Source organism: Pseudophryne corroboree, chromosome 5 (genome assembly GCF_028390025.1).
Source record: "Pseudophryne corroboree isolate aPseCor3 chromosome 5, aPseCor3.hap2, whole genome shotgun sequence".
In the NCBI taxonomy this organism is placed as follows: domain Eukaryota; kingdom Metazoa; phylum Chordata; class Amphibia; order Anura; family Myobatrachidae; genus Pseudophryne; species Pseudophryne corroboree.
Window position 1 is genome coordinate 393,601,933 of NC_086448.1, and position 27,894 is coordinate 393,629,826.

Here is a 27,894-nt window from a genome sequence, read left to right on the forward strand (position 1 = left end):
CAGCGGCCCTCCCCAGCCCTATCCCAAATCATACTTATTTTGCAAAGGAGAAACCATGGTCATGAAGATTGTTCTCCCAGGGTGAGGTTCATTCATTGCATTCTGGGTATGCTGCCCCTGTGATTTCCCCAAATGTGGGAAACTCGACTGCATTATTTGTGGTAGTGGGGGACTGTGTTTGTGCTTTCCTCTGGTCAGCTCTGGTAAAAGTCAGATTTCTTTGTCTCAGATCTTCCTCTAGCCTTGTTCTTCTTTCGAGAGTTCCCTTGTGCTGCCTCAGTTGGATCTCCTTCACTTGACAGGGGGGTGCCCGAACAGCGACCCTCCCCAGCTCTAGCCCAACTCCTACTTACCTGCCAGGTGAGATACTATGATCATGAAGGTGCTTCTCCCAGGGCAAGGCTCACCCATTGCACTCTGGGTGTGCTGCTCCTGCGATTTCCCCAAATGTGGGAAACTTGACTGCATAATTTGTGTTTCCCCTGTTCGGCTCTCGTATAATTCAGATCTCTTTGTCTCAGGTCTCTCTCCAGCCTAGTTTGCTGTCTGTTTCCACTTCTCTTTTCTTGAGCCGCTCCCTTCTATGCCCTTGCGCACTATCCTGACTTCTCCCGTCTGCTTACTTTGTGCCTTCCAACGCACAATGCGAACTACAGGTAGTGCTGCAGGGCCCACACCCTTTTACTTGCCTTACAGAGCAGCTCTGGAGCTGTTACAGTGCCCAGCTGCTGCAAGAAATCATCAAGAATGCTTCAGGGGCTGGGGCATAGCCAACATGAGCCCCACACCGAAGGAGAGTGGAGGTGTTTAATGCGAACTAGGGGTCATCCAAGCGCCGAAAAAGGCCGCCATGCCCTGCACGCCCCTTTTCTCTTTTCATATGCAGACGAAGGTTGAAGCCAACTTTGACCCACTGCTTGGATGACATCACCATATGCAATTCCATCTGCTGCAGGCCTTCCCCCAGGAATGCTTGCACTAGTTGTTGCATTTGGTTTGTTGTTTGGCAGTGCTTCAGTATTAGGCAGCCTTCTGCCCTCCCATGTTCATCTGAAAATATGTGTTCTCCCTGCAGTTGTTGTCCCCAGATGAGAGTTCCCTTGTGCTGCCTCAGTTGAATCTCCTTTACTTGACAGAGATGTGCCTGAGCAGCGGCCCTCCCCAGCCCTATCCCAAATCATACTTATTTTGCAAAGGAGAAACCATGGTCATGAAGATTGTTCTCCCAGGGTGAGGTTCATTCATTGCATTCTGGGTATGCTGCCCCTGTGATTTCCCCAAATGTGGGAAACTCGACTGCATTATTTGTGGTAGTGGGGGACTGTATTTGTGCTTTCCTCTGGTCAGCTCTGGTAAAAGTCAGATTTCTTTGTCTCAGATCTTCCTCTAGCCTTGTTCTTCTTTCGAGAGTTCCCTTGTGCTGCCTCAGTTGGATCTCCTTCACTTGACAGGAGTGTGCCCGAGCAGCGACCCTCCCCAGCTCTAGCCCAACTCCTACTTACCTGCCAGGTGAGATACTATGATCATGAAGGTGTTTCTCCCAGGGCAAGGCTCACCCATTGCACTCTGGGTCTGCTGCTCCTGCGATTTCCCCAAATGTGGGAAACTTGACTGCATAATTTGTGTTTCCCCTGTTCGGCTCTCGTATAATTCAGATCTCTTTGTCTCAGGTCTCTCTCCAGCCTAGTTTGCTGTCTGTTTCCACTTCTCTTTTCTTGAGCCGCTCCCTTCTATGCCCTTGCGCACTATCCTGACTTCTCCCGTCTGCTTACTTTGTACCTTCCAACGCACAATGCGAACTACAGGTAGTGCTGCAGGGCCCACACCCTTTTACTTGCCTTACAGAGCAGCTCTGGAGCTGTTACAGTGCCCAGCTGCTGCAAGAAATCAGCTTGAATGCTTCAGGGGCTGGGGCATAGCCAACATGAGCCCCACACCGAAGGAGAGTGGAGGTGTTTAATGCGAACTAGGGGTCATCCAAGCTCCGAAAAAGGCCGCCATGCCCTGCACGCCCCTTTTCTCTTTTCATATGCAGACGAAGGTTGAAGCCAACTTTGACCCACTGCTTGGATGACATCACCATATGCAATTCCATCTGCTGCAGGCCTTCCCCCAGGAATGCTTGCACTAGTTGTTGCATTTGGTTTGTTGTTTGGCAGTGCTTCAGTATTAGGCAGCCTTCTGCCCTCCCATGTTCATCTGAAAATATGTGTTCTCCCTGCAGTTGTTGTCCCCAGATGAGAGTTCCCTTGTGCTGCCTCAGTTGAATCTCCTTTACTTGACAGAGATGTGCCTGAGCAGCGGCCCTCCCCAGCCCTATCCCAAATCATACTTATTTTGCATAGGAGATACCATGGTCATGAAGATTGTTCTCCCAGGGTGAGGTTCATTCATTGCATTCTGGGTATGCTGCCCCTGTGATTTCCCCAAATGTGGGAAACTCGACTGCATTATTTGTGGTAGTGGGGGACTGTGTTTGTGCTTTCCTCTGGTCAGCTCTGGTAAAAGTCAGATTTCTTTGTCTCAGATCTTCCTCTAGCCTTGTTCTTCTTTCGATAGTTCCCTTGTGCTGCCTCAGTTGGATCTCCTTCACTTGACAGGGGGGTGCCCGAGCAGCGACCCTCCCCAGCTCTAGCTCAACTCCTACTTACCTGCCAGGTGAGATACTATGATCATGAAGGTGCTTCTCCCAGGGCAAGGCTCACCCATTGCACTCTGGGTCTGCTGCTCCTGCGATTTCCCCAAATGTGGGAAACTTGACTGCATAATTTGTGTTTCCCCTGGTCGGCTCTCGTATAATTCAGATCTCTTTATCTCAGGTCTCTCTCCAGCCTAGTTTGCTGTCTGTTTCCACTTCTCTTTTCTTGAGCCGCTCCATTCTATGCCCTTGCGCACTATCCTGACTACTCCCGTCTGCTTACTTTGTGCCTTCCAACGCACAATGCGAACTACAGGTAGTGCTGCAGGGCCCACACCCTTTTACTTGCCTTACAGAGCAGCTCTGGAGTTGTTACAGTGCCCAGCTGCTGCAAGAAATCAGCTTGAATGCTTCAGGGGCTGGGGCATAGCCAACATGAGCCCTACACCGAAGGAGGGTGGAGGTGTTTAATGCGAACTAGGGGTCATCCAAGCGCCGCAAAAGGCCGCCATGCCCTGCACGCCCCTTTTCTCTTTTCATATGCAGACGAGGGTTGAAGCCAACTTTGACCCACTGCTTGGATGACATCACCATATGCAAATCCATCTGCTGCAGGCCTTCCCCCAGGAATGCTTGCACTAGTTGTTGCATTTGGTTTGTTGTTTGGCAGTGCTTCAGTATTAGGCAGCCTTCTGCCCTCCCATGTTCATCTGAAAATATGTGTTCTCCCTGCAGTTGTTGTCCCCAGATGAGAGTTCCCTTGTGCTGCCTCAGTTGAATCTCCTTTACTTGACAGAGATGTGCCTGAGCAGCGGCCCTCCCCAGCCCTATCCCAAATCATACTTATTTTGCAAAGGAGAAACCATGGTCATGAAGATTGTTCTCCCAGGGTGAGGTTCATTCATTGCATTCTGGGTATGCTGCCCCTGTGATTTCCCCAAATGTGGGAAACTCGACTGCATTATTTGTGGTAGTGGGGGACTGTATTTGTGCTTTCCTCTGGTCAGCTCTGGTAAAAGTCAGATTTCTTTGTCTCAGATCTTCCTCTAGCCTTGTTCTTCTTTCGAGAGTTCCCTTGTGCTGCCTCAGTTGGATCTCCTTCACTTGACAGGAGGGTGCCCGAGCAGCGACCCTCCCCAGCTCTAGCCCAACTCCTATTTACCTGCCAGGTGAGATACTATGATCATGAAGGTGTTTCTCCCAGGGCAAGGCTCACCCATTGCACTCTGGGTCTGCTGCTCCTGCGATTTCCCCAAATGTGGGAAACTTGACTGCATAATTTGTGTTTCCCCTGTTCGGCTCTCGTATAATTCAGATCTCTTTGTCTCAGGTCTCTCTCCAGCCTAGTTTGCTGTCTGTTTCCACTTCTCTTTTCTTGAGCCGCTCCCTTCTATGCCCTTGCGCACTATCCTGACTTCTCCCGTCTGCTTACTTTGTGCCTTCCAACGCACAATGCGAACTACAGGTAGTGCTGCAGGGCCCACACCCTTTTACTTGCCTTACAGAGCAGCTCTGGAGCTGTTACAGTGCCCAGCTGCTGCAAGAAATCATCTTGAATGCTTCAGGGGCTGGGGCATAGCCAACATGAGCCCCACACTGAAGGAGAGTGGAGGTGTTTAATGCGAACTAGGGGTCATCCAAGCGCCGAAAAAGGCCGCCATGCCCTGCACGCCCCTTTTCTCTTTTCATATGCAGACGAAGGTTGAAGCCAACTTTGACCCACTGCTTGGATGACATCACCATATGCAATTCCATCTGCTGCAGGCCTTCCCCCAGGAATGCTTGCACTAGTTGTTGCATTTGGTTTGTTGTTTGGCAGTGCTTCAGTATTAGGCAGCCTTCTGCCCTCCCATGTTCATCTGAAAATATGTGTTCTCCCTGCAGTTGTTGTCCCCAGATGAGAGTTCCCTTGTGCTGCCTCAGTTGAATCTCCTTTACTTGACAGAGATGTGCCTGAGCAGCGGCCCTCCCCAGCCCTATCCCAAATCATTCTTATTTTGCATAGGAGATACCATGGTCATGAAGATTGTTCTCCCAGGGTGAGGTTCATTCATTGCATTCTGGGTATGCTGACCCCTGTGATTTCCCCAAATGTGGGAAACTCGACTGCATTATTTGTGGTAGTGGGGGACTGTGTTTGTGCTTTCTTCTGGTCAGCTCTGGTAAAAGTCAGATTTCTTTGTCTCAGATCTTCCTCTAGCCTTGTTCTTCTTTCGATAGTTCCTCTGTGCTGCCTCAGTTGGATCTCCTTCACTTGACAGGGGGGTGCCCGAGCAGCGACCCTCCCCAGCTCTAGCTCAACTCCTACTTACCTGCCAGGTGAGATACTATGATCATGAAGGTGCTTCTCCCAGGGCAAGGCTCACCCATTGCACTCTGGGTCTGCTGCTCCTGCGATTTCCCCAAATGTGGGAAACTTGACTGCATAATTTGTGTTTCCCCTGGTCGGCTCTCGTATAATTCAGATCTCTTTGTCTCAGGTCTTTCTCCAGCCTAGTTTGCTGTCTGTTTCCACTTCTCTTTTCTTGAGCCGCTCCCTTCTATGCCCTTGCGCACTATCCTGACTACTCCCGTCTGCTTACTTTGTGCCTTCCAACGCACAATGCGAACTACAGGTAGTGCTGCAGGGCCCACACCCTTTTACTTGCCTTACAGAGCAGCTCTGGAGCTGTTACAGTGCCCAGCTGCTGCAAGAAATCAGCTTAAATGCTTCAGGGGCTGGGGCATAGCCAACATGAGCCCTACACCGAAGGAGGGTGGAGGTGTTTAATGCGAACTAGGGGTCATCCAATCGCCGCAAAAGGCCGCCATGCCCTGCACGCCCCTTTTCTTTTTTCATATGCAGACGAGGGTTGAAGCCAACTTTGACCCACTGCTTGGATGACATCACCATATGCAAATCCATCTGCTGCAGGCCTTCCCCCAGGAATGCTTGCACTAGTTGTTGCATTTGGTTTGTTGTTTGGCAGTGCTTCAGTATTAGGCAGCCTTCTGCCCTCCCATGTTCATCTGAAAATATGTGTTCTCCCTGCAGTTGTTGTCCCCAGATGAGAGTTCCCTTGTGCTGCCTCAGTTGAATCTCCTTTACTTGACAGAGATGTGCCTGAGCAGCGGCCCTCCCCAGCCCTATCCAAAATCATACTTATTTTGCACAGGAGATACCATGGTCATGAAGATTGTTCTCCCAGGGTGAGGTTCATTCATTGCATTCTGGGTGTGCTGCCCCTGTGATTTCCCCAAATGTGGGAAACTCGACAGCATTATTTGTGGTAGTGGGGGACTGTGTTTGTGCTTTCCTCTGGTCAGCTCTGGTAAAAGTCAGATTTCTTTGTCTAAGATCTTCCTCTAGCCTTGTTCTTCTTTCGAGAGTTCCCTTGTGTTGCCTCAGTTGGATCTCCTTCACTTGACAGGGGGGTGCCCGAGCAGCGATCCTCCCCAGCTCTAGCTCAACTCCTACTTACCTGCCAGGTGAGATACTATGATCATGAAGGTGCTTCTCCCAGGGCAAGGCTCACCCATTGCACTCTGGGTCTGCTGCTCCTGCGATTTCCCCAAATGTGGGAAACTTGACTGCATCATTTGTGTTTCCCCTGGTCGGCTCTCGTATAATTCAGATCTCTTTGTCTCAGGTCTCTCTCCAGCCTAGTTTGCTGTCTGTTTCCACTTCTCTTTTCTTGAGCCGCTCCCTTCTATGCCCTTGCGCACTATCCTGACTTCTCCCGTCTGCTTACTTTGTGCCTTCCAACGCACAATGCGAACTACAGGTAGTGCTGCAGGGCCCACACCCTTTTACTTGCCTTATAGAGAAGCTCTGGAGTTGTTACAGTGCCCAGCTGCTGCAAGAAATCAGCTTGAATGCTTCAGGGGCTGGGGTATAGCCAACATGAGCCCCACACCGAAGGAGGGTGGAGGTGTTTAATGTGACCTAGGGGTCATCCAAACGCCGCAAAAGGCCGCCATGCCCTGCACGCCCCTTTTCTCTTTTCATATGCAGACGAGGGTTGAAGCCAACTTTGACCCACTGCTTGGATGACATCAACATATGCAAATCCATCTGCTGCAGGCCTTCCTCCAGGAATGCTTGCACTAGTTGTTGCATTTGGTTTGTTGTTTGTGGGTGCTTCAGTATTAGGCAGCCTTCTGTCCTCCCATGTTCATCTGAAAATATGTGTTCTCCCTGCAGTTGTTGTCCCCAGATGAGAGTTCCCTTGTGCTGCCTCAGTTGAATCTCCTTTACTTGACAGAGATGTGCCTGAGCAGCGGCCCTCCCCAGCCCTATCCCAAATCATACTTATTTTGCAAAGGAGAAACCATGGTCATGAAGATTGTTCTCCCAGGGTGAGGTTCATTCATTGCATTCTGGGTATGCTGCCCCTGTGATTTCCCCAAATGTGGGAAACTCGACTGCATTATTTGTGGTAGTGGGGGACTGTGTTTGTGCTTTCCTCTGGTCAGCTCTGGTAAAAGTCAGATTTCTTTGTCTCAGATCTTCCTCTAGCCTTGTTCTTCTTTCGAGAGTTCCCTTGTGCTGCCTCAGTTGGATCTCCTTCACTTGACAGGGGGGTGCCCGAACAGCGACCCTCCCCAGCTCTAGCCCAACTCCTACTTACCTGCCAGGTGAGATACTATGATCATGAAGGTGCTTCTCCCAGGGCAAGGCTCACCCATTGCACTCTGGGTGTGCTGCTCCTGCGATTTCCCCAAATGTGGGAAACTTGACTGCATAATTTGTGTTTCCCCTGTTCGGCTCTCGTATAATTCAGATCTCTTTGTCTCAGGTCTCTCTCCAGCCTAGTTTGCTGTCTGTTTCCACTTCTCTTTTCTTGAGCCGCTCCCTTCTATGCCCTTGCGCACTATCCTGACTTCTCCCGTCTGCTTACTTTGTGCCTTCCAACGCACAATGCGAACTACAGGTAGTGCTGCAGGGCCCACACCCTTTTACTTGCCTTACAGAGCAGCTCTGGAGCTGTTACAGTGCCCAGCTGCTGCAAGAAATCATCAAGAATGCTTCAGGGGCTGGGGCATAGCCAACATGAGCCCCACACCGAAGGAGAGTGGAGGTGTTTAATGCGAACTAGGGGTCATCCAAGCGCCGAAAAAGGCCGCCATGCCCTGCACGCCCCTTTTCTCTTTTCATATGCAGACGAAGGTTGAAGCCAACTTTGACCCACTGCTTGGATGACATCACCATATGCAATTCCATCTGCTGCAGGCCTTCCCCCAGGAATGCTTGCACTAGTTGTTGCATTTGGTTTGTTGTTTGGCAGTGCTTCAGTATTAGGCAGCCTTCTGCCCTCCCATGTTCATCTGAAAATATGTGTTCTCCCTGCAGTTGTTGTCCCCAGATGAGAGTTCCCTTGTGCTGCCTCAGTTGAATCTCCTTTACTTGACAGAGATGTGCCTGAGCAGCGGCCCTCCCCAGCCCTATCCCAAATCATACTTATTTTGCAAAGGAGAAACCATGGTCATGAAGATTGTTCTCCCAGGGTGAGGTTCATTCATTGCATTCTGGGTATGCTGCCCCTGTGATTTCCCCAAATGTGGGAAACTCGACTGCATTATTTGTGGTAGTGGGGGACTGTATTTGTGCTTTCCTCTGGTCAGCTCTAGTAAAAGTCAGATTTATTTGTCTCAGATCTTCCTCTAGCCTTGTTCTTCTTTCGATAGTTCCTCTGTGCTGCCTCAGTTGGATCTCCTTCACTTGACAGGGGGGTGCCCGAGCAGCGACCCTCCCCAGCTCTAGCTCAACTCCTACTTACCTGCCAGGTGAGATACTATGATCATGAAGGTGCTTCTCCCAGGGCAAGGCTCACCCATTGCACTCTGGGTCTGCTGCTCCTGCGATTTCCCCAAATGTGGGAAACTTGACTGCATAATTTGTGTTTCCCCTGGTCGGCTCTCGTATAATTCAGATCTCTTTGTCTCAGGTCTTTCTCCAGCCTAGTTTGCTGTCTGTTTCCACTTCTCTTTTCTTGAGCCGCTCCCTTCTATGCCCTTGCGCACTATCCTGACTACTCCCGTCTGCTTACTTTGTGCCTTCCAACGCACAATGCGAACTACAGGTAGTGCTGCAGGGCCCACACCCTTTTACTTGCCTTACAGAGCAGCTCTGGAGCTGTTACAGTGCCCAGCTGCTGCAAGAAATCAGCTTAAATGCTTCAGGGGCTGGGGCATAGCCAACATGAGCCCTACACCGAAGGAGGGTGGAGGTGTTTAATGCGAACTAGGGGTCATCCAATCGCCGCAAAAGGCCGCCATGCCCTGCACGCCCCTTTTCTTTTTTCATATGCAGACGAGGGTTGAAGCCAACTTTGACCCACTGCTTGGATGACATCACCATATGCAAATCCATCTGCTGCAGGCCTTCCCCCAGGAATGCTTGCACTAGTTGTTGCATTTGGTTTGTTGTTTGGCAGTGCTTCAGTATTAGGCAGCCTTCTGCCCTCCCATGTTCATCTGAAAATATGTGTTCTCCCTGCAGTTGTTGTCCCCAGATGAGAGTTCCCTTGTGCTGCCTCAGTTGAATCTCCTTTACTTGACAGAGATGTGCCTGAGCAGCGGCCCTCCCCAGCCCTATCCAAAATCATACTTATTTTGCACAGGAGATACCATGGTCATGAAGATTGTTCTCCCAGGGTGAGGTTCATTCATTGCATTCTGGGTGTGCTGCCCCTGTGATTTCCCCAAATGTGGGAAACTCGACAGCATTATTTGTGGTAGTGGGGGACTGTGTTTGTGCTTTCCTCTGGTCAGCTCTGGTAAAAGTCAGATTTCTTTGTCTAAGATCTTCCTCTAGCCTTGTTCTTCTTTCGAGAGTTCCCTTGTGTTGCCTCAGTTGGATCTCCTTCACTTGACAGGGGGGTGCCCGAGCAGCGATCCTCCCCAGCTCTAGCTCAACTCCTACTTACCTGCCAGGTGAGATACTATGATCATGAAGGTGCTTCTCCCAGGGCAAGGCTCACCCATTGCACTCTGGGTCTGCTGCTCCTGCGATTTCCCCAAATGTGGGAAACTTGACTGCATCATTTGTGTTTCCCCTGGTCGGCTCTCGTATAATTCAGATCTCTTTGTCTCAGGTCTCTCTCCAGCCTAGTTTGCTGTCTGTTTCCACTTCTCTTTTCTTGAGCCGCTCCCTTCTATGCCCTTGCGCACTATCCTGACTTCTCCCGTCTGCTTACTTTGTGCCTTCCAACGCACAATGCGAACTACAGGTAGTGCTGCAGGGCCCACACCCTTTTACTTGCCTTATAGAGAAGCTCTGGAGTTGTTACAGTGCCCAGCTGCTGCAAGAAATCAGCTTGAATGCTTCAGGGGCTGGGGTATAGCCAACATGAGCCCCACACCGAAGGAGGGTGGAGGTGTTTAATGTGACCTAGGGGTCATCCAAACGCCGCAAAAGGCCGCCATGCCCTGCACGCCCCTTTTCTCTTTTCATATGCAGACGAGGGTTGAAGCCAACTTTGACCCACTGCTTGGATGACATCAACATATGCAAATCCATCTGCTGCAGGCCTTCCTCCAGGAATGCTTGCACTAGTTGTTGCATTTGGTTTGTTGTTTGTGGGTGCTTCAGTATTAGGCAGCCTTCTGTCCTCCCATGTTCATCTGAAAATATGTGTTCTCCCTGCAGTTGTTGTCCCCAGATGAGAGTTCCCTTGTGCTGCCTCAGTTGAATCTCCTTTACTTGACAGAGATGTGCCTGAGCAGCGGCCCTCCCCAGCCCTATCCCAAATCATACTTATTTTGCAAAGGAGAAACCATGGTCATGAAGATTGTTCTCCCAGGGTGAGGTTCATTCATTGCATTCTGGGTATGCTGCCCCTGTGATTTCCCCAAATGTGGGAAACTCGACTGCATTATTTGTGGTAGTGGGGGACTGTGTTTGTGCTTTCCTCTGGTCAGCTCTGGTAAAAGTCAGATTTCTTTGTCTCAGATCTTCCTCTAGCCTTGTTCTTCTTTCGAGAGTTCCCTTGTGCTGCCTCAGTTGGATCTCCTTCACTTGACAGGGGGGTGCCCGAACAGCGACCCTCCCCAGCTCTAGCCCAACTCCTACTTACCTGCCAGGTGAGATACTATGATCATGAAGGTGCTTCTCCCAGGGCAAGGCTCACCCATTGCACTCTGGGTGTGCTGCTCCTGCGATTTCCCCAAATGTGGGAAACTTGACTGCATAATTTGTGTTTCCCCTGTTCGGCTCTCGTATAATTCAGATCTCTTTGTCTCAGGTCTCTCTCCAGCCTAGTTTGCTGTCTGTTTCCACTTCTCTTTTCTTGAGCCGCTCCCTTCTATGCCCTTGCGCACTATCCTGACTTCTCCCGTCTGCTTACTTTGTGCCTTCCAACGCACAATGCGAACTACAGGTAGTGCTGCAGGGCCCACACCCTTTTACTTGCCTTACAGAGCAGCTCTGGAGCTGTTACAGTGCCCAGCTGCTGCAAGAAATCATCAAGAATGCTTCAGGGGCTGGGGCATAGCCAACATGAGCCCCACACCGAAGGAGAGTGGAGGTGTTTAATGCGAACTAGGGGTCATCCAAGCGCCGAAAAAGGCCGCCATGCCCTGCACGCCCCTTTTCTCTTTTCATATGCAGACGAAGGTTGAAGCCAACTTTGACCCACTGCTTGGATGACATCACCATATGCAATTCCATCTGCTGCAGGCCTTCCCCCAGGAATGCTTGCACTAGTTGTTGCATTTGGTTTGTTGTTTGGCAGTGCTTCAGTATTAGGCAGCCTTCTGCCCTCCCATGTTCATCTGAAAATATGTGTTCTCCCTGCAGTTGTTGTCCCCAGATGAGAGTTCCCTTGTGCTGCCTCAGTTGAATCTCCTTTACTTGACAGAGATGTGCCTGAGCAGCGGCCCTCCCCAGCCCTATCCCAAATCATACTTATTTTGCAAAGGAGAAACCATGGTCATGAAGATTGTTCTCCCAGGGTGAGGTTCATTCATTGCATTCTGGGTATGCTGCCCCTGTGATTTCCCCAAATGTGGGAAACTCGACTGCATTATTTGTGGTAGTGGGGGACTGTATTTGTGCTTTCCTCTGGTCAGCTCTGGTAAAAGTCAGATTTCTTTGTCTCAGATCTTCCTCTAGCCTTGTTCTTCTTTCGAGAGTTCCCTTGTGCTGCCTCAGTTGGATCTCCTTCACTTGACAGGAGTGTGCCCGAGCAGCGACCCTCCCCAGCTCTAGCCCAACTCCTACTTACCTGCCAGGTGAGATACTATGATCATGAAGGTGTTTCTCCCAGGGCAAGGCTCACCCATTGCACTCTGGGTCTGCTGCTCCTGCGATTTCCCCAAATGTGGGAAACTTGACTGCATAATTTGTGTTTCCCCTGTTCGGCTCTCGTATAATTCAGATCTCTTTGTCTCAGGTCTCTCTCCAGCCTAGTTTGCTGTCTGTTTCCACTTCTCTTTTCTTGAGCCGCTCCCTTCTATGCCCTTGCGCACTATCCTGACTTCTCCCGTCTGCTTACTTTGTACCTTCCAACGCACAATGCGAACTACAGGTAGTGCTGCAGGGCCCACACCCTTTTACTTGCCTTACAGAGCAGCTCTGGAGCTGTTACAGTGCCCAGCTGCTGCAAGAAATCAGCTTGAATGCTTCAGGGGCTGGGGCATAGCCAACATGAGCCCCACACCGAAGGAGAGTGGAGGTGTTTAATGCGAACTAGGGGTCATCCAAGCTCCGAAAAAGGCCGCCATGCCCTGCACGCCCCTTTTCTCTTTTCATATGCAGACGAAGGTTGAAGCCAACTTTGACCCACTGCTTGGATGACATCACCATATGCAATTCCATCTGCTGCAGGCCTTCCCCCAGGAATGCTTGCACTAGTTGTTGCATTTGGTTTGTTGTTTGGCAGTGCTTCAGTATTAGGCAGCCTTCTGCCCTCCCATGTTCATCTGAAAATATGTGTTCTCCCTGCAGTTGTTGTCCCCAGATGAGAGTTCCCTTGTGCTGCCTCAGTTGAATCTCCTTTACTTGACAGAGATGTGCCTGAGCAGCGGCCCTCCCCAGCCCTATCCCAAATCATACTTATTTTGCATAGGAGATACCATGGTCATGAAGATTGTTCTCCCAGGGTGAGGTTCATTCATTGCATTCTGGGTATGCTGCCCCTGTGATTTCCCCAAATGTGGGAAACTCGACTGCATTATTTGTGGTAGTGGGGGACTGTGTTTGTGCTTTCCTCTGGTCAGCTCTGGTAAAAGTCAGATTTCTTTGTCTCAGATCTTCCTCTAGCCTTGTTCTTCTTTCGATAGTTCCCTTGTGCTGCCTCAGTTGGATCTCCTTCACTTGACAGGGGGGTGCCCGAGCAGCGACCCTCCCCAGCTCTAGCTCAACTCCTACTTACCTGCCAGGTGAGATACTATGATCATGAAGGTGCTTCTCCCAGGGCAAGGCTCACCCATTGCACTCTGGGTCTGCTGCTCCTGCGATTTCCCCAAATGTGGGAAACTTGACTGCATAATTTGTGTTTCCCCTGGTCGGCTCTCGTATAATTCAGATCTCTTTATCTCAGGTCTCTCTCCAGCCTAGTTTGCTGTCTGTTTCCACTTCTCTTTTCTTGAGCCGCTCCATTCTATGCCCTTGCGCACTATCCTGACTACTCCCGTCTGCTTACTTTGTGCCTTCCAACGCACAATGCGAACTACAGGTAGTGCTGCAGGGCCCACACCCTTTTACTTGCCTTACAGAGCAGCTCTGGAGTTGTTACAGTGCCCAGCTGCTGCAAGAAATCAGCTTGAATGCTTCAGGGGCTGGGGCATAGCCAACATGAGCCCTACACCGAAGGAGGGTGGAGGTGTTTAATGCGAACTAGGGGTCATCCAAGCGCCGCAAAAGGCCGCCATGCCCTGCACGCCCCTTTTCTCTTTTCATATGCAGACGAGGGTTGAAGCCAACTTTGACCCACTGCTTGGATGACATCACCATATGCAAATCCATCTGCTGCAGGCCTTCCCCCAGGAATGCTTGCACTAGTTGTTGCATTTGGTTTGTTGTTTGGCAGTGCTTCAGTATTAGGCAGCCTTCTGCCCTCCCATGTTCATCTGAAAATATGTGTTCTCCCTGCAGTTGTTGTCCCCAGATGAGAGTTCCCTTGTGCTGCCTCAGTTGAATCTCCTTTACTTGACAGAGATGTGCCTGAGCAGCGGCCCTCCCCAGCCCTATCCCAAATCATACTTATTTTGCAAAGGAGAAACCATGGTCATGAAGATTGTTCTCCCAGGGTGAGGTTCATTCATTGCATTCTGGGTATGCTGCCCCTGTGATTTCCCCAAATGTGGGAAACTCGACTGCATTATTTGTGGTAGTGGGGGACTGTATTTGTGCTTTCCTCTGGTCAGCTCTGGTAAAAGTCAGATTTCTTTGTCTCAGATCTTCCTCTAGCCTTGTTCTTCTTTCGAGAGTTCCCTTGTGCTGCCTCAGTTGGATCTCCTTCACTTGACAGGAGGGTGCCCGAGCAGCGACCCTCCCCAGCTCTAGCCCAACTCCTATTTACCTGCCAGGTGAGATACTATGATCATGAAGGTGTTTCTCCCAGGGCAAGGCTCACCCATTGCACTCTGGGTCTGCTGCTCCTGCGATTTCCCCAAATGTGGGAAACTTGACTGCATAATTTGTGTTTCCCCTGTTCGGCTCTCGTATAATTCAGATCTCTTTGTCTCAGGTCTCTCTCCAGCCTAGTTTGCTGTCTGTTTCCACTTCTCTTTTCTTGAGCCGCTCCCTTCTATGCCCTTGCGCACTATCCTGACTTCTCCCGTCTGCTTACTTTGTGCCTTCCAACGCACAATGCGAACTACAGGTAGTGCTGCAGGGCCCACACCCTTTTACTTGCCTTACAGAGCAGCTCTGGAGCTGTTACAGTGCCCAGCTGCTGCAAGAAATCAGCTTGAATGCTTCAGGGGCTGGGGCATAGCCAACATGAGCCCCACACCGAAGGAGAGTGGAGGTGTTTAATGCGAACTAGGGGTCATCCAAGCTCCGAAAAAGGCCGCCATGCCCTGCACGCCCCTTTTCTCTTTTCATATGCAGACGAAGGTTGAAGCCAACTTTGACCCACTGCTTGGATGACATCACCATATGCAATTCCATCTGCTGCAGGCCTTCCCCCAGGAATGCTTGCACTAGTTGTTGCATTTGGTTTGTTGTTTGGCAGTGCTTCAGTATTAGGCAGCCTTCTGCCCTCCCATGTTCATCTGAAAATATGTGTTCTCCCTGCAGTTGTTGTCCCCAGATGAGAGTTCCCTTGTGCTGCCTCAGTTGAATCTCCTTTACTTGACAGAGATGTGCCTGAGCAGCGGCCCTCCCCAGCCCTATCCCAAATCATACTTATTTTGCATAGGAGATACCATGGTCATGAAGATTGTTCTCCCAGGGTGAGGTTCATTCATTGCATTCTGGGTATGCTGCCCCTGTGATTTCCCCAAATGTGGGAAACTCGACTGCATTATTTGTGGTAGTGGGGGACTGTGTTTGTGCTTTCCTCTGGTCAGCTCTGGTAAAAGTCAGATTTCTTTGTCTCAAATCTTCCTCTAGCCTTGTTCTTCTTTCGATAGTTCCCTTGTGCTGCCTCAGTTGGATCTCCTTCACTTGACAGGGGGGTGCCCGAGCAGCGACCCTCCCCAGCTCTAGCTCAACTCCTACTTACCTGCCAGGTGAGATACTATGATCATGAAGGTGCTTCTCCCAGGGCAAGGCTCACCCATTGCACTCTGGGTCTGCTGCTCCTGCGATTTCCCCAAATGTGGGAAACTTGACTGCATAATTTGTGTTTCCCCTGGTCGGCTCTCGTATAATTCAGATCTCTTTGTCTCAGGTCTCTCTCCAGCCTAGTTTGCTGTCTGTTTCCACTTCTCTTTTCTTGAGCCGCTCCCTTCTATGCCCTTGCGCACTATCCTGACTTCTCCCGTCTGCTTACTTTGTGCCTTCCAACGCACAATGCGAACTACAGGTAGTGCTGCAGGGCCCACACCCTTTTACTTGCCTTACAGAGCAGCTCTGGAGCTGTTACAGTGCCCAGCTGCTGCAAGAAATCAGCTTGAATGCTTCAGGGGCTGGGGCATAGCCAACATGAGCCCTACACCGAAGGAGGGTGGAGGTGTTTAATGCGAACTAGGGGTCATCCAAGCGCCGCAAAAGGCCGCCATGCCCTGCACGCCCCTTTTCTCTTTTCATATGCAGACGAGGGTTGAAGCCAACTTTGACCCACTGCTTGGATGACATCACCATATGCAAATCCATCTGCTGCAGGCCTTCCCCCAGGAATGCTTGCACTAGTTGTTGCATTTGGTTTGTTGTTTGGCAGTGCTTCAGTATTAGGCAGCCTTCTGCCCTCCCATGTTCATCTGAAAATATGTGTTCTCCCTGCAGTTGTTGTCCCCAGATGAGAGTTCCCTTGTGCTGCCTCAGTTGAATCTCCTTTACTTGACAGAGATGTGCCTGAGCAGCGGCCCTCCCCAGCCCTATCCCAAATCATACTTATTTTGCATAGGAGATACCATGGTCATGAAGATTGTTCTCCCAGGGTGAGGTTCATTCATTGCATTCTGGGTATGCTGACCCCTGTGATTTCCCCAAATGTGGGAAACTCGACTGCATTATTTGTGGTAGTGGGGGACTGTGTTTGTGCTTTCCTCTGGTCAGCTCTGGTAAAAGTCAGATTTATTTGTCTCAGATCTTCCTCTAGCCTTGTTCTTCTTTCGAGAGTTCCCTTGTGCTGCCTCAGTTGGATCTCCTTCACTTGACAGGGGGGTGCCCGAGCAGCGACCCTCCCCAGCTCTAACCCAACTCCTACTTACCTGCCAGGTGAGATACTATGATCATGAAGGTGCTTCTCCCTGGGCAAGGCTCACCCATTGCACTCTGGGTCTGCTGCTCCTGCGATTTCCCCAAATGTGGGAAACTTGACTGCAAAATTTGTGTTTCCCCTGGTCGGCTCTCGTATAATTCAGATCTCTTTGTCTCAGGTCTCTCTCCAGCCTAGTTTGCTGTCTGTTTCCACTTCTCTTTTCTTGAGCCGCTCCCTTCTATGCCCTTGCGCACTATCCTGACTTCTCCCGTCTGCTTACTTTGTGCCTTCCAACGCACAATGCGAACTACAGGTAGTGCTGCAGGGCCCACACCCTTTTAATTGCCTTACAGAGCTGCTCTGGAGCTGTTACAGTGCCCAGCTGCTGCAAGAAATCAGCTTGAATGCTTCAGGGGTTGGGGCATAACCAACATGAGTCCCACACCGAAGTAGGGTGGAGGTGTTTAATGCGAACGAGGGATCATCCAAGCGCCGCAAAAGGCCACCATGCCCTGCATGCCCCTTTTCTCTTTTTATATGCAGACGAGGGTTGAAGCCAACTTTTACCCACTGCTTGGATGACATCACCATATGCAAATCCATGTGCTGCAGGCCTTCCCCCAGGAATGCTTGCACTAGTTGTTGCATTTGGTTTGTTGTTTGGGGGTGCTTCAGTATTAGGCAGCCTTCTGCCCTCCCATGTTCATCTGAAAATATGTGTTCTCCCTGCAGTTGTTGTCCCCAGATGAGAGTTCCCTTGTGCTGCCTCAGTTGAATCTCCTTTACTTGACAGAGATGTGCCTGAGCAGCGGCCCTCCCCAGCCCTATCCCAAATCATTCTTATTTTGCATAGGAGATACCATGGTCATGAAGATTGTTCTCCCAGGGTGAGGTTCATTCATTGCATTCTGGGTATGCTGACCCCTGTGATTTCCCCAAATGTGGGAAACTCGACTGCATTATTTGTGGTAGTGGGGGACTGTGTTTGTGCTTTCCTCTGGTCAGCTCTGGTAAAAGTCAGATTTCTTTGTCTCAGATCTTCCTCTAGCCTTGTTCTTCTTTCGATAGTTCCCTTGTGCTACCTCAGTTGGATCTCCTTCACTTGACAGGGGGGTGCCCGAGCAGCGACCCTCCCCAGCTCTAGCTCAACTCCTACTTACCTGCCAGGTGAGATGCTATGATCATGAAGGTGCTTCTCCCAGGGCAAGGCTCACCCATTGCACTCTGGGTCTGCTGCTCCTGCGATTTCCCCAAATGTGGGAAACTTGACTGCATAATTTGTGTTTCCCCTGGTCGGCTCTCGTATAATTCAGATCTCTTTGTCTCAGGTCTCTCTCCAGCCTAGTTTGCTGTCTGTTTCCACTTCTCTTTTCTTGAGCCGCTCCCTTCTATGCCCTTGCGCACTATCCTGACTACTCCCGTCTGCTTACTTTGTGCCTTCCAACGCACAATGCGAACTACAGGTAGTGCTGCAGGGCCCACACCCTTTTACTTGCCTTACAGAGAAGCTCTGGAGTTGTTACAATGCCCAGCTGCTGCAAGAAATCAGCTTGAATGCTTCAGGGGCTGGGGTATAGCCAACATGAGCCCCACACCGAAGGAGGGTGGAGGTGTTTAATGTGAACTAGGGTTCATCCAAACGCCGCAAAAGGCCGCCATGCCCTGCACGCCCCTTTTCTCTTTTCATATGCAGACGAGGGTTGAAGCCAACTTTGACCCACTGCTTGGATGACATCAACATATGCAAATCCATCTGCTGCAGGCCTTCCCCCAGGAATGCTTGCACTAGTTGTTGCATTTGGTTTGTTGTTTGTGGGTGCTTCAGTATTAGGCAGCCTTCTGCCCTCCCATGTTCATCTGAAAATATGTGTTCTCCCTGCAGTTGTTGTCCCCAGATGAGAGTTCCCTTGTGCTGCCTCAGTTGAATCTCCTTTACTTGACAGAGATGTGCCTGAGCAGCGGCCCTCCCCAGCCCTATCCCAAATCATTCTTATTTTGCATAGGAGATACCATGGTCATGAAGATTGTTCTCCCAGGGTGAGGTTCATTCATTGCATTCTGGGTATGCTGACCCCTGTGATTTCCCCAAATGTGGGAAACTCGACTGCATTATTTGTGGTAGTGGGGGACTGTGTTTGTGCTTTCCTCTGGTCAGCTCTGGTAAAAGTCAGATTTCTTTGTCTCAGATCTTCCTCTAGCCTTGTTCTTCTTTCGATAGTTCCCTTGTGCTGCCTCAGTTGGATCTCCTTCACTTGACAGGGGGGTGCCCGAGCAGCGACCCTCCCCAGCTCTAGCTCAACTCCTACTTACCTGCCAGGTGAGATACTATGATCATGAAGGTGCTTCTCCCAGGGCAAGGCTCACCCATTGCACTCTGGGTCTGCTGCTCCTGCGATTTCCCCAAATGTGGGAAACTTGACTGCATAATTTGTGTTTCCCCTGGTCGGCTCTCGTATAATTCAGATCTCTTTGTCTCAGGTCTCTCTCCAGCCTAGTTTGCTGTCTGTTTCCACTTCTCTTTTCTTGAGCCGCTCCCTTCTATGCCCTTGCGCACTTTCCTGTCTACTCCCGTCTGCTTACTTTGTGCCTTCCAACGCACAATGCGAACTACAGGTAGTGCTGCAGGGCCCACACCCTTTTACTTGCCTTACAGAGCAGCTCTGGAGCTGTTACAGTGCCCAGCTGCTGCAAGAAATCAGCTTGAATGCTTCAGGGGCTGGGGCATAGCCAACATGAGCCCCACACCGAAGGAGGGTGGAGGTGTTTAATGCGAACTAGGGGTCATCCAATCGCCGCAAAAGGCCGCCATGCCCTGCACGCCCCTTTTCTCTTTTCATATGCAGACGAGGGTTGAAGCCAACTTTGACCCACTGCTTGGTTGACATCAACATATGCAAATCCATCTGCTGCAGGCCTTCCCCCAGGAATGCTTGCACTAGTTGTTGCATTTGGTTTGTTGTTTGTGGGTGCTTCAGTATTAGGCAGCTTTCTGCCCTCCCATGTTCATCTGAAAATATGTGTTCTCCCTGCAGTTGTTGTCCCCAGATGAGAGTTCCCTTGTGCTGCCTCAGTTGAATCTCCTTTACTTGACAGAGATGTGCCTGAGCAGCGGCCCTCCCCAGCCCTATCCCAAATCATTCTTATTTTGCATAGGAGATACCATGGTCATGAAGATTGTTCTCCCAGGGTGAGGTTCATTCATTGCATTCTGGGTATGCTGACCCCTGTGATTTCCCCAAATGTGGGAAACTCGACTGCATTATTTGTGGTAGTGGGGGACTGTGTTTGTGCTTTCCTCTGGTCAGCTCTGGTAAAAGTCAGATTTCTTTGTCTCAGATCTTCCTCTAGCCTTGTTCTTCTTTCGATAGTTCCCTTGTGCTGCCTCAGTTGGATCTCCTTCACTTGACAGGGGGGTGCCCGAGCAGCGACCCTCCCCAGCTCTAGCTCAACTCCTACTTACCTGCCAGGTGAGATACTATGATCATGAAGGTGCTTCTCCCAGGGCAAGGCTCACCCATTGCACTCTGGGTCTGCTGCTCCTGCGATTTCCCCAAATGTGGGAAACTTGACTGCATAATTTGTGTTTCCCCTGGTCGGCTCTCGTATAATTCAGATCTCTTTGTCTCAGGTCTCTCTCCAGCCTAGTTTGCTGTCTGTTTCCACTTCTCTTTTCTTGAGCCGCTCCCTTCTATGCCCTTGCGCACTTTCCTGTCTACTCCCGTCTGCTTACTTTGTGCCTTCCAACGCACAATGCGAACTACAGGTAGTGCTGCAGGGCCCACACCCTTTTACTTGCCTTACAGAGCAGCTCTGGAGCTGTTACAGTGCCCAGCTGCTGCAAGAAATCAGCTTGAATGCTTCAGGGGCTGGGGCATAGCCAACATGAGCCCCACACCGAAGGAGGGTGGAGGTGTTTAATGCGAACTAGGGTTCATCCAAACGCCGCAAAAGGCCGCCATGCCCTGCACGCCCCTTTTCTCTTTTCATATGCAGACGAGGGTTGAAGCCAACTTTGACCCACTGCTTGGATGACATCAACATATGCAAATCCATCTGCTGCAGGCCTTCCCCCAGGAATGCTTGCACTAGTTGTTGCATTTGGTTTGTTGTTTGTGGGTGCTTCAGTATTAGGCAGCCTTCTGCCCTCCCATGTTCATCTGAAAATATGTGTTCTCCCTGCAGTTGTTGTCCCCAGATGAGAGTTCCCTTGTGCTGCCTCAGTTGAATCTCCTTTACTTGACAGAGATGTGCCTGAGCAGCGGCCCTCCCCAGCCCTATCCCAAATCATTCTTATTTTGCATAGGAGATACCATGGTCATGAAGATTGTTCTCCCAGGGTGAGGTTCATTCATTGCATTCTGGGTATGCTGACCCCTGTGATTTCCCCAAATGTGGGAAACTCGACTGCATTATTTGTGGTAGTGGGGGACTGTGTTTGTGCTTTCCTCTGGTCAGCTCTGGTAAAAGTCAGATTTCTTTGTCTCAGATCTTCCTCTAGCCTTGTTCTTCTTTCGATAGTTCCCTTGTGCTGCCTCAGTTGGATCTCCTTCACTTGACAGGGGGGTGCCCGAGCAGCGACCCTCCCCAGCTCTAGCTCAACTCCTACTTACCTGCCAGGTGAGATACTATGATCATGAAGGTGCTTCTCCCAGGGCAAGGCTCACCCATTGCACTCTGGGTCTGCTGCTCCTGCGATTTCCCCAAATGTGGGAAACTTGACTGCATAATTTGTGTTTCCCCTGGTCGGCTCTCGTATAATTCAGATCTCTTTGTCTCAGGTCTCTCTCCAGCCTAGTTTGCTGTCTGTTTCCACTTCTCTTTTCTTGAGCCGCTCCCTTCTATGCCCTTGCGCACTTTCCTGTCTACTCCCGTCTGCTTACTTTGTGCCTTCCAACGCACAATGCGAACTACAGGTAGTGCTGCAGGGCCCACACCCTTTTACTTGCCTTACAGAGCAGCTCTGGAGCTGTTACAGTGCCCAGCTGCTGCAAGAAATCAGCTTGAATGCTTCAGGGGCTGGGGCATAGCCAACATGAGCCCCACACCGAAGGAGGGTGGAGGTGTTTAATGCGAACTAGGGGTCATCCAATCGCCGCAAAAGGCCGCCATGCCCTGCACGCCCCTTTTCTCTTTTCATATGCAGACGAGGGTTGAAGCCAACTTTGACCCACTGCTTGGTTGACATCAACATATGCAAATCCATCTGCTGCAGGCCTTCCCCCAGGAATGCTTGCACTAGTTGTTGCATTTGGTTTGTTGTTTGTGGGTGCTTCAGTATTAGGCAGCTTTCTGCCCTCCCATGTTCATCTGAAAATATGTGTTCTCCCTGCAGTTGTTGTCCCCAGATGAGAGTTCCCTTGTGCTGCCTCAGTTGAATCTCCTTTACTTGACAGAGATGTGCCTGAGCAGCGGCCCTCCCCAGCCCTATCCCAAATCATACTTATTTTGCAAAGGAGAAACCATGGTCATGAAGATTGTTTTCCCAGGGTGAGGTTCATTCATTGCATTCTGGGTATGCTGCCCCTGTGATTTCCCCAAATGTGGGAAACTCGACTGCATTATTTGTGGTAGTGGGGGACTGTGTTTGTGCTTTCCTCTGGTCAGCTCTGGTAAAAGTCAGATTTCTTTGTCTCAGATCTTCCTCTAGCCTTGTTCTTCTTTCGAGAGTTCCCTTGTGCTGCCTCAGTTGGATCTCCTTCACTTGACAGGAGGGTGCCCGAGCAGCGACCCTCCCCAGCTCTAGCCCAACTCCTACTTACCTGCCAGGTGAGATACTATGATCATGAAGGTGCTTCTCCCAGGGCAAGGCTCACCCATTGCACTCTGGGTCTGCTGCTCCTGCGATTTCCCCAAATGTGGGAAACTTGACTGCATAATTTGTGTTTCCCCTGTTCGGCTCTCGTATAATGCAGATCTCTTTGTCTCAGGTCTCTCTCCAGCCTAGTTTGCTGTCTGTTTCCACTTCTCTTTTCTTGAGCCGCTCCCTTCTATGCCCTTGCGCACTATCCTGACTTCTCCCGTCTGCTTACTTTGTGCCTTCCAACGCACAATGCGAACTACAGGTAGTGCTGCAGGGCCCACACCCTTTTACTTGCCTTACAGAGCAGCTCTGGAGCTGTTACAGTGCCCAGCGGCTGCAAGAAATCAGCTTGAATGCTTCAGGAGCTGGGGCATAGCCAACATGAGCCCCACACCGAAGGAGAGTGGAGGTGTTTAATGCGAACTAGGGGTCATCCAAGCTCCGAAAAAGGCCGCCATGCCCTGCACGCCCCTTTTCTCTTTTCATATGCAGACGAAGGTTGAAGCCAACTTTGACCCACTGCTTGGATGACATCACCATGTGCAATTCCATCTGCTGCAGGCCTTCCCCCAGGAATGCTTGCCCTAGTTGTTGCATTTGGTTTGTTGTTTGGCAGTGCTTCAGTATTAGGCAGCCTTCTGCCCTCCCATGTTCATCTGAAAATATGTGTTCTCCCTGCAGTTGTTGTCCCCAGATGAGAGTTCCCTTGTGCTGCCTCAGTTGAATCTCCTTTACTTGACAGAGATGTGCCTGAGCAGCGGCCCTCCCCAGCCCTATCCCAAATCATACTTATTTTGCATAGGAGATACCATGGTCATGAAGATTGTTCTCCCAGGGTGAGGTTCATTCATTGCATTCTGGGTATGCTGACCCCTGTGATTTCCCCAAATGTGGGAAACTCGACTGCATTATTTGTGGTAGTGGGGGACTGTGTTTGTGCTTTCCTCTGGTCAGCTCTGGTAAAAGTCAGATTTATTTGTCTCAGATCTTCCTCTAGCCTTGTTCTTCTTTCGAGAGTTCCCTTGTACTGCCTCAGTTGGATCTCCTTCACTTGACAGGGGGGTGCCCGAGCAGCGACCCTCCCCCGCTCTAACCCAACTCCTACTTACCTGCCAGGTGAGATACTATGATCATGAAGGTGCTTCTCCCTGGGCAAGGCTCACCCATTGCACTCTGGGTCTGCTGCTCCTGCGATTTCCCCAAATGTGGGAAACTTGACTGCAAAATTTGTGTTTCCCCTGGTCGGCTCTCGTATAATTCAGATCTCTTTGTCTCAGGTCTCTCTCCAGCCTAGTTTGCTGTCTGTTTCCACTTCTCTTTTCTTGAGCCGCTCCCTTCTATGCCCTTGCGCACTATCCTGACTTCTCCCGTCTGCTTACTTTGTGCCTTCCAACGCACAATGCGAACTACAGGTAGTGCTGCAGGGCCCACACCCTTTTACTTGCCTTACAGAGCTGCTCTGGAGCTGTTACAGTGCCCAGCTGCTGCAAGAAATCAGCTTGAATGCTTCAGGGGTTGGGGCATAGCCAACATGAGTCCCACACCGAAGTAGGGTGGAGGTGTTTAATGTGAACTAGGAGTCATCCAAGCACCGCTAAAGGCCGCCATGCCCTGCACGCCCCTTTTCTCTTTTCATATGCAGACGAGGGTTGAAGCCAACTTTGACCCACTGCTTGGATGACATCACCATATGCAAATCCATCTGCTGCAGGCCTTCCCCCAGGAATGCTTGCACTAGTTGTTGCATTTGGTTTGTTGTTTGGGGGTGCATCAGCATTAGGCAGCCTTCTGCCCTCCCATGTTCATCTGAAAATATGTGTTCTCCCTGCAGTTGTTGTCCCCAGATGAGAGTTCCCTTGTGCTGCCTCAGTTGAATTTCCTTTACTTGACAGAGATGTGCCTGAGCAGCGGCCCTCCCCAGCCCTATCCCAAATCATACTTATTTTGCATAGTAGGAAATACCATGGTCATGAAGATTGTTCTCCCAGGGTGAGGTTCATTCATTGCATTCTGGGTTATGCTGACCCCTGTGATTTCCCCAGATGTGGGAAACTCGACTGCATTATTTGTGGTAGTGGGGGACTGTGTTTGTGCTTTCCTCTGGTCAGCTCTGGTTAAAGTCAAATTTCTTTATCTCAGATCTTCCTCTAGCCTTGTTCTTCTTTCGAGAGTTCCCTTGTGCTGCCTCAGTTGGATCTCCTACACTTGACAGGGGGGTGCCCGAGCAGCGACCCTCCCCAGCTCTAGCTCAACTCCTACTTACCTGCCAGGTGAGATACTATGATCATGAAGGTGCTTCTCCCAGGGCAAGGCTCATCCATTGCACTCTGGGTCTGCTGCTCCTGCGATTTCCCCAAATGTGGGAAACTTGACTGCATATTTTGTGTTTCCCCTGGTCGGCTCTCGTATAATTCAGATCTCTTTGTCTCAGGTCTCTCTCCAGCCTAGTTTGCTGTCTGTTTCCACTTCTCTTTTCTTGAGCCGCTCCCTTCTATGCCCTTGCGCACTATCCTGACTACTCCCGTCTGCTTACTTTGTGCCTTCCAACGCACAATGCGAACTACAGGTAGTGCTGCAGGGCCCACACCCTTTTACTTGCCTTACAGAGCAGCTCTGGAGCTGTTACAGTGCCCAGCTGCTGCAAGAAATCAGCTTGAATGCTTCAGGGGCTGGGGCATAGCCAACATGAGCCCCACACCGAAGGAGGGTGGAGGTGTTTAATGCGAACTAGGGGTCATCCAAGTGCCGCAAAAGGCCGCCATGCCCTGCACGCCCCTTTTCTCTTTTCATATGCAGACGAGGGTTGAAGCCAACTTTGACCCACTGCTTGGATGACATCACCATATGCAAATCCATCTGCTGCAGGCCTTCCCCCAGGAATGCTTGCACTAGTTGTTGCATTTGGTTTGTTGTTTGGCAGTGCTTCAGTATTAGGCAGCCTTCTGCCCTCCCATGTTCATCTGAAAATATGTGTTCTCCCTGCAGTTGTTGTCCCCAGATGAGAGTTCCCTTGTGCTGCCTCAGTTGAATCTCCTTTACTTGACAGAGATGTGCCTGAGCAGCGGCCCTCCCCAGCCCTAACCCAAATCATACTTATTTTGCACAGGAGATACCATGGTCATGAAGATTGTTCTCCCAGGGTGAGGTTCATTCATTGCATTCTGGGTATGCTGACCCCTGTGATTTCCCCAAATGTGGGAAACTCGACTGCATTATTTGTGGTAGTGGGGGACTGTGTTTGTGCTTTCCTCTGGTCAGCTCTGGTAAAAGTCAGATTTCTTTGTCTCAGATCTTCCTCTAGCCTTGTTCTTCTTTCGGGAGTTCCCTTGTGCTGCCTCAGTTGGATCTCCTTCACTTGACAGGGGGGTGCCCGAGCAGCGACCCTCCCCAGCTCTAGCCCAACTCCTACTTACCTGCCAGGTGAGATACTATGATCATGAAGGTGCTTCTCCCAGGGCAAGGCTCACCCATTGCACTCTGGGTGTGCTGCCCCTGCGATTTCCCCAAATGTGGGAAACTTGACTGCATAATTTGTGTTTCCCCTGGTCGGCTCTCGTATAATTCAGATCTCTTTGTCTCAGGTCTCTCTCCAGCCTAGTTTGCTGTCTGTTTCCACTTCTCTTTTCTTGAGCCGCTCCCTTCTAAGCACTTGCGCACTATCCTGACTTCTCCCGTCTGCTTACTTTGTGCCTTCCAAAGCACAATGCGAACTACAGGTAGTGCTGCAGGGCCCACACCCTTTTACTTGCCTTACAGAGCAGCTCTGGAGCTGTTACAGTGCCCAGCGGCTGCAAGAAATCAGCTTGAATGCTTCAGGGGCTGGGGCATAGCCAACATGAGCCCCACACCGAAGGAGAGTGGAGGTGTTTAATGCGAACTAGGGGTCATCCAAGCTCCGAAAAAGGCCGCCATGCCCTGCACGCCCCTTTTCTCTTTTCATATGCAGACGAAGGTTGAAGCCAACTTTGACCCACTGCTTGGATGACATCACCATGTGCAATTCCATCTGCTGCAGGCCTTCCCCCAGGAATGCTTGCCCTAGTTGTTGCATTTGGTTTGTTGTTTGGCAGTGCTTCAGTATTAGGCAGCCTTCTGCCCTCCCATGTTCATCTGAAAATATGTGTTCTCCCTGCAGTTGTTGTCCCCAGATGAGAGTTCCCTTGTGCTGCCTCAGTTGAATCTCCTTTACTTGACAGAGATGTGCCTGAGCAGCGGCCCTCCCCAGCCCTATCCCAAATCATACTTATTTTGCATAGGAGATACCATGGTCATGAAGATTGTTCTCCCAGGGTGAGGTTCATTCATTGCATTCTGGGTATGCTGACCCCTGTGATTTCCCCAAATGTGGGAAACTCGACTGCATTATTTGTGGTAGTGGGGGACTGTGTTTGTGCTTTCCTCTGGTCAGCTCTGGTAAAAGTCAGATTTATTTGTCTCAGATCTTCCTCTAGCCTTGTTCTTCTTTCGAGAGTTCCCTTGTACTGCCTCAGTTGGATCTCCTTCACTTGACAGGGGGGTGCCCGAGCAGCGACCCTCCCCCGCTCTAACCCAACTCCTACTTACCTGCCAGGTGAGATACTATGATCATGAAGGTGCTTCTCCCTGGGCAAGGCTCACCCATTGCACTCTGGGTCTGCTGCTCCTGCGATTTCCCCAAATGTGGGAAACTTGACTGCAAAATTTGTGTTTCCCCTGGTCGGCTCTCGTATAATTCAGATCTCTTTGTCTCAGGTCTCTCTCCAGCCTAGTTTGCTGTCTGTTTCCACTTCTCTTTTCTTGAGCCGCTCCCTTCTATGCCCTTGCGCACTATCCTGACTTCTCCCGTCTGCTTACTTTGTGCCTTCCAACGCACAATGCGAACTACAGGTAGTGCTGCAGGGCCCACACCCTTTTACTTGCCTTACAGAGCTGCTCTGGAGCTGTTACAGTGCCCAGCTGCTGCAAGAAATCAGCTTGAATGCTTCAGGGGTTGGGGCATAGCCAACATGAGTCCCACACCGAAGTAGGGTGGAGGTGTTTAATGTGAACTAGGAGTCATCCAAGCACCGCTAAAGGCCGCCATGCCCTGCACGCCCCTTTTCTCTTTTCATATGCAGACGAGGGTTGAAGCCAACTTTGACCCACTGCTTGGATGACATCACCATATGCAAATCCATCTGCTGCAGGCCTTCCCCCAGGAATGCTTGCACTAGTTGTTGCATTTGGTTTGTTGTTTGGGGGTGCATCAGCATTAGGCAGCCTTCTGCCCTCCCATGTTCATCTGAAAATATGTGTTCTCCCTGCAGTTGTTGTCCCCAGATGAGAGTTCCCTTGTGCTGCCTCAGTTGAATTTCCTTTACTTGACAGAGATGTGCCTGAGCAGCGGCCCTCCCCAGCCCTATCCCAAATCATACTTATTTTGCATAGTAGGAAATACCATGGTCATGAAGATTGTTCTCCCAGGGTGAGGTTCATTCATTGCATTCTGGGTTATGCTGACCCCTGTGATTTCCCCAGATGTGGGAAACTCGACTGCATTATTTGTGGTAGTGGGGGACTGTGTTTGTGCTTTCCTCTGGTCAGCTCTGGTTAAAGTCAAATTTCTTTATCTCAGATCTTCCTCTAGCCTTGTTCTTCTTTCGAGAGTTCCCTTGTGCTGCCTCAGTTGGATCTCCTACACTTGA

The 27,894-nt window shown here is 50.5% G+C and overlaps 42 non-coding genes and 7 pseudogenes across 42 annotated transcripts; all 49 read left to right on the forward strand.

Annotated features, from left to right (window-relative positions):
• Positions 1-30: 30 nt before the first annotated feature.
• LOC134930900 (U1 spliceosomal RNA) lies at positions 31-193 on the forward strand. Its single transcript, XR_010178803.1, has one exon. It is a non-coding gene; the product is annotated as a U1 spliceosomal RNA (small nuclear RNA).
• Positions 194-345: 152 nt separating this feature from the next.
• LOC134931020 (U1 spliceosomal RNA) lies at positions 346-480 on the forward strand (annotated as a pseudogene).
• Positions 481-1,179: 699 nt separating this feature from the next.
• LOC134930883 (U1 spliceosomal RNA) lies at positions 1,180-1,342 on the forward strand. The gene has a single exon (XR_010178786.1). It is a non-coding gene; the product is annotated as a U1 spliceosomal RNA (small nuclear RNA).
• Positions 1,343-1,494: 152 nt separating this feature from the next.
• On the forward strand, positions 1,495-1,629 carry LOC134931111 (U1 spliceosomal RNA; annotated as a pseudogene).
• Positions 1,630-2,328: 699 nt separating this feature from the next.
• On the forward strand, positions 2,329-2,491 carry LOC134930908 (U1 spliceosomal RNA). Its single transcript, XR_010178810.1, has one exon. It is a non-coding gene; the product is annotated as a U1 spliceosomal RNA (small nuclear RNA).
• A 152-nt stretch (positions 2,492-2,643) lies between these two features.
• Positions 2,644-2,806, forward strand: LOC134931092 (U1 spliceosomal RNA). The gene has a single exon (XR_010178962.1). It is a non-coding gene; the product is annotated as a U1 spliceosomal RNA (small nuclear RNA).
• A 671-nt stretch (positions 2,807-3,477) lies between these two features.
• Positions 3,478-3,640, forward strand: LOC134930884 (U1 spliceosomal RNA). The gene has a single exon (XR_010178787.1). It is a non-coding gene; the product is annotated as a U1 spliceosomal RNA (small nuclear RNA).
• Positions 3,641-3,792: 152 nt separating this feature from the next.
• Positions 3,793-3,927, forward strand: LOC134931151 (U1 spliceosomal RNA; annotated as a pseudogene).
• Positions 3,928-4,626: 699 nt separating this feature from the next.
• Positions 4,627-4,790, forward strand: LOC134930934 (U1 spliceosomal RNA). The gene has a single exon (XR_010178834.1). It is a non-coding gene; the product is annotated as a U1 spliceosomal RNA (small nuclear RNA).
• A 152-nt stretch (positions 4,791-4,942) lies between these two features.
• Positions 4,943-5,105, forward strand: LOC134931093 (U1 spliceosomal RNA). Its single transcript, XR_010178963.1, has one exon. It is a non-coding gene; the product is annotated as a U1 spliceosomal RNA (small nuclear RNA).
• A 671-nt stretch (positions 5,106-5,776) lies between these two features.
• Positions 5,777-5,939, forward strand: LOC134930944 (U1 spliceosomal RNA). Its single transcript, XR_010178841.1, has one exon. It is a non-coding gene; the product is annotated as a U1 spliceosomal RNA (small nuclear RNA).
• Positions 5,940-6,091: 152 nt separating this feature from the next.
• Positions 6,092-6,254, forward strand: LOC134931157 (U1 spliceosomal RNA). Its single transcript, XR_010179007.1, has one exon. It is a non-coding gene; the product is annotated as a U1 spliceosomal RNA (small nuclear RNA).
• Positions 6,255-6,925: 671 nt separating this feature from the next.
• Positions 6,926-7,088, forward strand: LOC134930902 (U1 spliceosomal RNA). Its single transcript, XR_010178804.1, has one exon. It is a non-coding gene; the product is annotated as a U1 spliceosomal RNA (small nuclear RNA).
• A 152-nt stretch (positions 7,089-7,240) lies between these two features.
• On the forward strand, positions 7,241-7,375 carry LOC134931021 (U1 spliceosomal RNA; annotated as a pseudogene).
• A 699-nt stretch (positions 7,376-8,074) lies between these two features.
• LOC134930885 (U1 spliceosomal RNA) lies at positions 8,075-8,237 on the forward strand. The gene has a single exon (XR_010178788.1). It is a non-coding gene; the product is annotated as a U1 spliceosomal RNA (small nuclear RNA).
• A 152-nt stretch (positions 8,238-8,389) lies between these two features.
• Positions 8,390-8,552, forward strand: LOC134931094 (U1 spliceosomal RNA). The gene has a single exon (XR_010178964.1). It is a non-coding gene; the product is annotated as a U1 spliceosomal RNA (small nuclear RNA).
• A 671-nt stretch (positions 8,553-9,223) lies between these two features.
• On the forward strand, positions 9,224-9,386 carry LOC134930945 (U1 spliceosomal RNA). Its single transcript, XR_010178842.1, has one exon. It is a non-coding gene; the product is annotated as a U1 spliceosomal RNA (small nuclear RNA).
• Positions 9,387-9,538: 152 nt separating this feature from the next.
• On the forward strand, positions 9,539-9,701 carry LOC134931159 (U1 spliceosomal RNA). The gene has a single exon (XR_010179008.1). It is a non-coding gene; the product is annotated as a U1 spliceosomal RNA (small nuclear RNA).
• Positions 9,702-10,372: 671 nt separating this feature from the next.
• On the forward strand, positions 10,373-10,535 carry LOC134930903 (U1 spliceosomal RNA). The gene has a single exon (XR_010178805.1). It is a non-coding gene; the product is annotated as a U1 spliceosomal RNA (small nuclear RNA).
• Positions 10,536-10,687: 152 nt separating this feature from the next.
• On the forward strand, positions 10,688-10,822 carry LOC134931022 (U1 spliceosomal RNA; annotated as a pseudogene).
• A 699-nt stretch (positions 10,823-11,521) lies between these two features.
• LOC134930886 (U1 spliceosomal RNA) lies at positions 11,522-11,684 on the forward strand. Its single transcript, XR_010178789.1, has one exon. It is a non-coding gene; the product is annotated as a U1 spliceosomal RNA (small nuclear RNA).
• Positions 11,685-11,836: 152 nt separating this feature from the next.
• On the forward strand, positions 11,837-11,971 carry LOC134931112 (U1 spliceosomal RNA; annotated as a pseudogene).
• Positions 11,972-12,670: 699 nt separating this feature from the next.
• LOC134930909 (U1 spliceosomal RNA) lies at positions 12,671-12,833 on the forward strand. Its single transcript, XR_010178811.1, has one exon. It is a non-coding gene; the product is annotated as a U1 spliceosomal RNA (small nuclear RNA).
• Positions 12,834-12,985: 152 nt separating this feature from the next.
• On the forward strand, positions 12,986-13,148 carry LOC134931095 (U1 spliceosomal RNA). The gene has a single exon (XR_010178965.1). It is a non-coding gene; the product is annotated as a U1 spliceosomal RNA (small nuclear RNA).
• A 671-nt stretch (positions 13,149-13,819) lies between these two features.
• LOC134930887 (U1 spliceosomal RNA) lies at positions 13,820-13,982 on the forward strand. The gene has a single exon (XR_010178790.1). It is a non-coding gene; the product is annotated as a U1 spliceosomal RNA (small nuclear RNA).
• Positions 13,983-14,134: 152 nt separating this feature from the next.
• Positions 14,135-14,269, forward strand: LOC134931153 (U1 spliceosomal RNA; annotated as a pseudogene).
• A 699-nt stretch (positions 14,270-14,968) lies between these two features.
• LOC134930910 (U1 spliceosomal RNA) lies at positions 14,969-15,131 on the forward strand. Its single transcript, XR_010178812.1, has one exon. It is a non-coding gene; the product is annotated as a U1 spliceosomal RNA (small nuclear RNA).
• Positions 15,132-15,283: 152 nt separating this feature from the next.
• Positions 15,284-15,446, forward strand: LOC134931096 (U1 spliceosomal RNA). The gene has a single exon (XR_010178966.1). It is a non-coding gene; the product is annotated as a U1 spliceosomal RNA (small nuclear RNA).
• Positions 15,447-16,117: 671 nt separating this feature from the next.
• LOC134930811 (U1 spliceosomal RNA) lies at positions 16,118-16,281 on the forward strand. The gene has a single exon (XR_010178723.1). It is a non-coding gene; the product is annotated as a U1 spliceosomal RNA (small nuclear RNA).
• A 152-nt stretch (positions 16,282-16,433) lies between these two features.
• LOC134931121 (U1 spliceosomal RNA) lies at positions 16,434-16,596 on the forward strand. Its single transcript, XR_010178983.1, has one exon. It is a non-coding gene; the product is annotated as a U1 spliceosomal RNA (small nuclear RNA).
• A 671-nt stretch (positions 16,597-17,267) lies between these two features.
• On the forward strand, positions 17,268-17,431 carry LOC134930873 (U1 spliceosomal RNA). The gene has a single exon (XR_010178777.1). It is a non-coding gene; the product is annotated as a U1 spliceosomal RNA (small nuclear RNA).
• A 152-nt stretch (positions 17,432-17,583) lies between these two features.
• On the forward strand, positions 17,584-17,746 carry LOC134931148 (U1 spliceosomal RNA). The gene has a single exon (XR_010178999.1). It is a non-coding gene; the product is annotated as a U1 spliceosomal RNA (small nuclear RNA).
• A 671-nt stretch (positions 17,747-18,417) lies between these two features.
• LOC134930874 (U1 spliceosomal RNA) lies at positions 18,418-18,581 on the forward strand. Its single transcript, XR_010178778.1, has one exon. It is a non-coding gene; the product is annotated as a U1 spliceosomal RNA (small nuclear RNA).
• A 152-nt stretch (positions 18,582-18,733) lies between these two features.
• On the forward strand, positions 18,734-18,896 carry LOC134931100 (U1 spliceosomal RNA). Its single transcript, XR_010178967.1, has one exon. It is a non-coding gene; the product is annotated as a U1 spliceosomal RNA (small nuclear RNA).
• Positions 18,897-19,567: 671 nt separating this feature from the next.
• On the forward strand, positions 19,568-19,731 carry LOC134930875 (U1 spliceosomal RNA). The gene has a single exon (XR_010178779.1). It is a non-coding gene; the product is annotated as a U1 spliceosomal RNA (small nuclear RNA).
• A 152-nt stretch (positions 19,732-19,883) lies between these two features.
• On the forward strand, positions 19,884-20,046 carry LOC134931101 (U1 spliceosomal RNA). The gene has a single exon (XR_010178968.1). It is a non-coding gene; the product is annotated as a U1 spliceosomal RNA (small nuclear RNA).
• Positions 20,047-20,717: 671 nt separating this feature from the next.
• Positions 20,718-20,881, forward strand: LOC134930876 (U1 spliceosomal RNA). The gene has a single exon (XR_010178780.1). It is a non-coding gene; the product is annotated as a U1 spliceosomal RNA (small nuclear RNA).
• A 152-nt stretch (positions 20,882-21,033) lies between these two features.
• On the forward strand, positions 21,034-21,196 carry LOC134931102 (U1 spliceosomal RNA). Its single transcript, XR_010178969.1, has one exon. It is a non-coding gene; the product is annotated as a U1 spliceosomal RNA (small nuclear RNA).
• Positions 21,197-21,867: 671 nt separating this feature from the next.
• Positions 21,868-22,030, forward strand: LOC134930937 (U1 spliceosomal RNA). The gene has a single exon (XR_010178835.1). It is a non-coding gene; the product is annotated as a U1 spliceosomal RNA (small nuclear RNA).
• A 152-nt stretch (positions 22,031-22,182) lies between these two features.
• On the forward strand, positions 22,183-22,345 carry LOC134931127 (U1 spliceosomal RNA). Its single transcript, XR_010178987.1, has one exon. It is a non-coding gene; the product is annotated as a U1 spliceosomal RNA (small nuclear RNA).
• Positions 22,346-23,016: 671 nt separating this feature from the next.
• LOC134930812 (U1 spliceosomal RNA) lies at positions 23,017-23,180 on the forward strand. Its single transcript, XR_010178724.1, has one exon. It is a non-coding gene; the product is annotated as a U1 spliceosomal RNA (small nuclear RNA).
• Positions 23,181-23,332: 152 nt separating this feature from the next.
• On the forward strand, positions 23,333-23,495 carry LOC134931123 (U1 spliceosomal RNA). The gene has a single exon (XR_010178984.1). It is a non-coding gene; the product is annotated as a U1 spliceosomal RNA (small nuclear RNA).
• Positions 23,496-24,166: 671 nt separating this feature from the next.
• On the forward strand, positions 24,167-24,334 carry LOC134930979 (U1 spliceosomal RNA). Its single transcript, XR_010178872.1, has one exon. It is a non-coding gene; the product is annotated as a U1 spliceosomal RNA (small nuclear RNA).
• Positions 24,335-24,486: 152 nt separating this feature from the next.
• On the forward strand, positions 24,487-24,649 carry LOC134931160 (U1 spliceosomal RNA). The gene has a single exon (XR_010179009.1). It is a non-coding gene; the product is annotated as a U1 spliceosomal RNA (small nuclear RNA).
• Positions 24,650-25,320: 671 nt separating this feature from the next.
• LOC134930823 (U1 spliceosomal RNA) lies at positions 25,321-25,484 on the forward strand. The gene has a single exon (XR_010178734.1). It is a non-coding gene; the product is annotated as a U1 spliceosomal RNA (small nuclear RNA).
• Positions 25,485-25,636: 152 nt separating this feature from the next.
• Positions 25,637-25,799, forward strand: LOC134930998 (U1 spliceosomal RNA). The gene has a single exon (XR_010178888.1). It is a non-coding gene; the product is annotated as a U1 spliceosomal RNA (small nuclear RNA).
• Positions 25,800-26,470: 671 nt separating this feature from the next.
• Positions 26,471-26,634, forward strand: LOC134930813 (U1 spliceosomal RNA). Its single transcript, XR_010178725.1, has one exon. It is a non-coding gene; the product is annotated as a U1 spliceosomal RNA (small nuclear RNA).
• Positions 26,635-26,786: 152 nt separating this feature from the next.
• On the forward strand, positions 26,787-26,949 carry LOC134931124 (U1 spliceosomal RNA). Its single transcript, XR_010178985.1, has one exon. It is a non-coding gene; the product is annotated as a U1 spliceosomal RNA (small nuclear RNA).
• A 671-nt stretch (positions 26,950-27,620) lies between these two features.
• LOC134930980 (U1 spliceosomal RNA) lies at positions 27,621-27,788 on the forward strand. Its single transcript, XR_010178873.1, has one exon. It is a non-coding gene; the product is annotated as a U1 spliceosomal RNA (small nuclear RNA).
• Positions 27,789-27,894: the final 106 nt, after the last annotated feature.